The following is a 7,027-nucleotide window of genomic DNA, read 5'->3' as shown; positions in this document are numbered from 1 at the left end:
CATTGACCGTGTATTATACCTCCAGCCACATAATCACTTGATCTTTTCTGTACAGTGAATAAATAATTTTTGGGGCTGTAGTCCACTGGCCTGCAGTAAAAACAATATCCATTGACCGTCTAATATACATCCAGCCACATAATCACTTGATGTTTTCTGTCCGGTGAATTAATAATTTTTGGGGCCTGTAGTCCACTGGCCTGCAGTAAAATTGATATCCATTGACCGTTTAATATACCTCCAGCCACACAATCGCTTGATCTTTTCTTTACGGTGAATGCCTAATTGTTGGGGCTTCTGAGGAATTCAACAACTGTGACGACCACGTGTTATTGAATTTCACCTATTAATATAATTTGGGGTTTATTCAAGAGGGGGGATTTTGTTAGCTTTGTTTTTAATCCAATTTTATATTTCTAGTTCTTTTAAATATATGTATTTGACATGTATTTGTACTGACCTGCAGTAAAATCGATATCCATTGACCTTCTAATATACCTCCAGCCACATTATCACTTGTTCTTTTCTGTATGTTGAATGAATCATTTTTAGGCCCTGTACTCCATTGGCCTGAAGAAAAATTGTTATCCAATGACCGTCTAATATACCTCCAGCCACATAATCACTTGATGTTTTCTGTCCGGTGAATGAATAATTTTTGGTGCCTGTAGTCCACTGGCCTGCAGTAAAATTGATATCCATTGAACGTCTAATATACCTGCAGCCACATAATCACTTAATCTTTTCTGTACGGTGAATGCATAATTTTTGGGGCCTGTAATCTAACTGGCCAACAGTAAAATTGTTATACGGTGACCACCTAATGTAGCACCAGCCACATTATCAATTGTTCTTTTCTGTACGGTGAATAAATCATTTTTGGGGCCTGTAGTCCACTGGCCTGCATTAAAATTTATATACATTGACCGTCTAATATACCTCCAGCCACATAATCACTTGATCTTTTCTGTACGGTGAATGCCTAATGTTTGGGGCCTGTAATCCACTAGTAAAATTGAAAATTGATATTCAATGACCGTCTAATATACCTTTCAGCCACATAATCTGTTGATGTTTTCTGTCCGGTGAATGCCTAATGTTTGGGGCCTGTACTCCCGTGGTAGAAAATAAAAATTTTCTAGGCTCCAACAGGGCACATTTTTGACAGTTTCCCCTTAAGACGCATAAAAATGGCCCCCGATTAAAATACATATTTTTTGTGGGAATTTTTGCCATTGATCCCCCTCTGGTATGTCACTGTCTATGTTGTGGGACAATTTGTGCACTTCTAGTAAGGTTTTGGTGGCTGCAAATATGACTTGAATGTCTTTCAGGTTCTCCTGCCATTATAGTGAATGGGGTGCTCTGCGAACTTGCGTTTCGCAAACATTTGATCACGTTCGTGCAATCCCGTTTGCGAATCGTCCCGACCGATGTTCGTCCATCACTAGGCACCATCTGCTTCTAGTCTCTGCATCCAGACATGGTTCAAATAATTTTGCCCTATCTAGAGTCTAAAAATTCAGGTCACTGCTGTATGCATTTAGCACCTGGAGTAGATGCCCCAGCACATCGCAACCTCTTGATGCACACCTGCTTTGAGTTAGCTCACAGGTTGCCCACCCTTGGATGAATGACCTAGTACAGCTACAGCTCAATTTGTTTATTGCTATTTGTATTATTGTTTGCTTTAGTATTGTTTTCAAAATTGCCATTTTTTTCCATGCTGAATCTGTTTGGATGATTTTGGTCTTAATAGCTCCTTTCTAATTGCATTTTAATGGTGTTTCATAAAAAGCTAGTTTGAATAGACTATTGTCTATGCCACACAAAAGAACAAGACAAGTGAGAGATTACACTTATCTTTTTAATAGAAATAGACAATAATTACTCTATTCTCTCAAAAGAAATCCATCAAATCCATTTATAAATAGTACGTGCAATACTTAGTCATCAAATGACTTTTATTATGTCTCCAAATTAACATGAAATTACAATAATATTATCCAATGCGTATAAACAAACTCAACATGACGCGGGATGAAACTACTCCATGTGCAATACATGTTTATTTCTGTATGACTGAGCCCTTGTGTACAAAGTGCTAATTACACCAATGAGGTTCTGGAGTGATGAGAGGTTAAGGAAGCTAATTCTTTTTTCTTGTAGTAATGACAGATTAGCGAATGGAGAGCTTGTACAAGCCATCAGAGGTCATGCTAAGCATTCATTTCACATAGTGAGTGGTAGCTTTTGAAACTTCACGGTACACTGCAAATATATATTTAAGGTAATGTAAAGTATACATCCATTATTTCCACTACTTGTAGCAACTTCAACTTCTTGGGGCAGGACTGGCATGAAGTTAGTTTTTGTCCTCTTTAATCCAAGATGCAGGTACTAGTCCTTAAAATTGCTCAAATTGTTCAATGCCCCCTTGCTCCCCCATCTTCCATGCAAAGGGACTGGATACAATCCTAGGAGACCTCAGACTTTTCAAGGGAATTGAGGCGCCTTCAATCTGGACCAAATTTATTTAGACAGAATCAAATCTGCCGATCAGTTTTCTAGAATTGGACCAGAAACAAATTTCTAGTCCTGTGCTTTCCCCATTCATCTACTTGTTTGTCCAGTTCTACCTGCATCCTCTTGGTTGTCCTTCTGTTCTGTAAGATTTGCTGATATAGAAAAAGTAGTTGCTGGGGCTGAAGTAGGGGAGCGCAGCTCTGGAGTCAGCGGGTAGTAGGATGTTAGTGCTGCTGTGACAATGGTGCTCTATTAGTGATGTATGCCATGACATTGATGCTTTGATATGGAGGGCAGAGAGGGGAAGGTGTGGATCGTGCCATCTGCGCGTCTGCCCACACTAGATATACTACATAACTAGGTGGCGGAAGTGGGCAGCCTGAAGAGCTGTTGGCCAAGCAGCTGCATAGCTTACTTGGATGCCGATGGCAGCTCTTGCCAGGAGCAGTAGTGTAATGACCGGCGTCACGCACAGGGAGGGAAAAGGGAAAGCCCTGCCCAAGGGAAAGGGAAAGGTGGTGACCCCTGACTCACCTTGCGGCTGGCACCTGACTGCCCTGATGTCCCTAGACGGGTTCCTCATCCATGCGGCGATCACGTGCCTAAACCCTGGCTTTCCCTAAAATGAGCTCTAGATAGTGAACGGGCCGGTGGGATCGCTAGTCCGCACCACTGACACTAAGAGGGAAACACCAGGGAGAGGACAGACAATACAGACAAACACATAAACCCAGGTGGGCGACCACAGCAGACCACAAAGGTCCAACAGGGATCCAGAGGGTAACGTTCTGGACCAACAACCAAAGAACGCAGCAACACAGCTCCAGAGGGTCAGTAAGCTCTATATCTAGAAACCAGAGAAGTGTGAGAGGGGAATATAAGGAGGTTGGGAGTGCTGGACAAGGAACAGCTGAGGCGAAGGAGCTACGGATCCCTGAGTGAGCCAAAAAGGGTTGCAAAGCAAACCCAGAAAGCTACCATAAGGAAACAGCCCTATCTTACATAGAGCGCGCAGCCAACCGATGCGACTTCCTCACCCCGGGTATTACGGAGTCAGGCGTGGTTCTTGACACCCTCGTGACAAGTAGTTGCCTGTCCTTTTTAAGGGGAGCATGGCAATGCCCACACATCTTAGTAGTAGGTACTCACATGTCCGCATCCATGTCCTGTGGATAATAACTTTACAATCTACATTTCTTTGACCAATCACAGAAACCGGTGCAGAATCAGAAATCCCCCTGGTGGCTGATCACACATAACTTTCTGTATTTCAATGACTGAACAACTCGTGGGCTGAGTGCAGTAAATTATGTATTGGGAAAACAATGAGGACATTTCAGCTAGAAACGACAAGACATTACTGATTGGGAAACCTTATAGTTGGCACTGTGGAATGGTACTGATGGTAGCACCATGGCTGTAATTCTTGAGATGAGATAGTGTTACTATTCATGAAGGGAAATATGCGGTAACAAGCATTATTAGTGACAATGGAAAATATATACTAACAATGTCTAAGATTTACTTAAGATTCTAAAAGACTTTGAGCCAAAAAAGTGGAGTAATTTTAGTGGTTTTGTTGGTGAAATAGGATTTGCCACAAATGCATGCAGTGTTTGCATCATTTTTGTGTGCTTTGCGCCATTCCTGGCATTTAATATTTACTAGAGAGCGGACTGATGTTTTGTGAACAGAGTTTAATTTTGAGCTAAATTTATCACTTGTGTCATTTTAAAATGTTGCACAAAAAAAATCACTCCAGTCCCCCAGAGGAGTAGAAACTGATGAGCCATTATAATGAATGTCATAGTTAAGGGCTTATTTTTCACAGGTGTGGTAAGGTGTACGGTCAAGTGCTGGAAGGGGTGTATATTTCACCCAGAATCCTCAACTGGGTGAGATAAATGAAATCTAGAAAGCTTCAGTGGTTTCAGCAAAGTGTACTTTTCTGAGACAGGTGTGTATAGATCCTGTTCTGGGCTGGACTTTTTTGGACTAGGTGGTAGAGGGACCTGCCAGTCTACATTCTTCCAGCACGGCTATTTCCCCTAGCCTGAGGTGATCCCAGGTGTGGCTGGGAAGCTAGCTGATCTGCTAGCTGTCTGAGCCTGGTTTCCCCATGTGAACTGTGCTATATTGGTGAGACAGGTGACTTGTCTAGGTAGTGCCCAGACGGGCAAGAATTGATTTTTTTGTTTATTTTATGTTATCTTGGTGCAATGCTTTACCTCACCGGGTGAAGTTGTTACTTGGACGCTGTTTTTTATGCTGTGTGCCAGAAAATAAACTGTTTGTACTTTTTAACCGGCTGTCTCTTCTGAAGTTTGTCATTGCTGACCCTACCCTGAGTACAGATCCCGACACAGGGTAAGTTGGATGTTCTAAAGGCACCATTTAATATGCCATACAATGTAGTGGGCAGCTGGAAAAGAAATTACAAATGGGTGGAATGAGAAGAAAAATGCAAGTAAATAGAGATAGTATAATAAATACAGATGGATGAATAGTGTCATTAACCAACAGGCGTGAACCCACTGAGCCATGTGTCCTACCTCCTCTAAGGACGTTGTCTAAGTGAACCCCTCATTCTTCACAGTACTTCTGATGGCGGAGATAGACTTTCCCGAGGGGAACACCATTGGCACACGAGGCAGCTGGTTCAGACGGACCAGAGGGTTCCAGAGCAAGGTACCAGACGTACAGACGTAGTCAGCAGGCTGATTTGTAACCAGGAGCAACAGTGCAAGGCTGAAGGATGAGGCAGAGGCGAAGTCAAACATGCAATAGGTCAGAGCAGGCGGCACAAGTACAGGTAAGGCAATACAGGTTGGCAACAGGAGAGGGATCAAGCAAGTAGCAGAGTCCAGGAACACAAGCAGAGATATCAGCAACCATTGCAGGACACAAGGACCTTGATGCTCAGTCATCTGGTAAGGGGACTGAGCCACTCATATACGTGCAGGAGCGCTAGGATTGGTCAGCGAGGTCACATAATCCAACCCATAAAGTACAGGAAGTGACGCACGCTGGTCCTTAAGGAAGTGCTGCAGGGAACAAGCACTAAGCATGCTGTGGATACTGTGGAGCAGATCCCAGAAAAAACAGTACCTACAAGGACAGAGCCCAGAACTGCAGTGGTGAATGAAGAAGCACAGGTAGCAGATCACCGCTGAACAAGACGCCTGGGACCACTGTGGTAAGCAGGGGAACAGCGGTACACAGCAGCCACTGTTACAAATAGATTCTAAATTAATCGGAATAAAAACAAATTTCCTAAAAATTTGAGGTGAATCTGAAGTTTTGGTGAGTAGATTTAAATGAATATTTGGGAGAGAGAGAAAAAAAAATTGTGCCAACATTATAAGTTTGGTGCTAAAAATGACTCAAATAACGTCAGACACTCCAAAAAATTACTTAAAAATATTACCCTCATAATACATTACCTCTTCAGACATGACAGTGTAAAAACTACTATAGCACTGCTCCCATTGAGGCAGGGTTTTTTAATGTATTATTTAAAAATCCTTGAAAACCACTTTAAAGGGATTGTCTCATCAAGGACAATGGGGGCATATCGCTAGGATATGCCCCTATTGTCTTATAGGTGCGGGTCCCACTGCTGGGCCCCACATCTATATCGAGAACGGAACCCTGCAAGGTGGTGGCTGGAGAACTTAGGTCCGGCCATCACCAAGCCGACTCCCCACAGAAGTGAATGGGAGCGTACCACGCATGCGTAGCCCCCACTCCCATTCATTTCTATGGGGCCTACGGAAATAGCTTTTTTCGCCAGCTACAGAGAAAATGAATGGAGGGAGGCTGCGCATGTGCAATGCGCCCTCCTTCACTTGCGGGGCTTCATTCTTGATATAGGTGCAGGTCCCAGCGGCTATAAGACAATGGGGCTAGAGATGGCCTTGCGGTTGGCCAGGCTGTCGTTTTGCGGTGAACTTTGCGCGTTCGCGATTCGCCGAACATGCAAACATATGGAGATATTCGTGCCCGCCATATTCTTTTACATTGTGAAGCACTTTGACCCATGACACATCCATCAGGTGGTACAGGACAGCAAATTGAGACGTTTCAGCACATGGACATACCCCCTACCTTATAAATAAACCTGATCTGGCTGCCATTTTACATTCAGTGTTTTGCCAGTGTAGGGAGAGGTTGCTGTGTGGAGCAGGGACAGGCTGTTAGGGACACCAAACGCTAGCAAATAGGGCCACAAAAGTCTTTTTAAGGACTGGTATAGGTGTGCTTTCGATATGTATGATACCCAGAGGGGTGCGATATACTTATAATATACTTTTATAATGAGTCAAAAACACATAGATCTATATAGTGATCACCTGGAAGTCAGGGGCCTAGGGGCTAGGGGCTTACTAGGGCCATTTTTATATAGGGTAAGGTTCCGGACGGGTCGCTCTTATCAGGGCGGGTGGTCTGTGGTTAGGCTATCAGGGCCAGAATAGCACCCCCCTGTAGGGCAATATCAGGG

This window comes from Bufo bufo, chromosome 1, assembly GCF_905171765.1.
Source record: "Bufo bufo chromosome 1, aBufBuf1.1, whole genome shotgun sequence".
Lineage (NCBI taxonomy): Eukaryota > Metazoa > Chordata > Amphibia > Anura > Bufonidae > Bufo > Bufo bufo.
The sequence above is the reverse complement of the archived record's forward strand: the minus strand, read 5'-3'. Positions refer to the sequence as shown.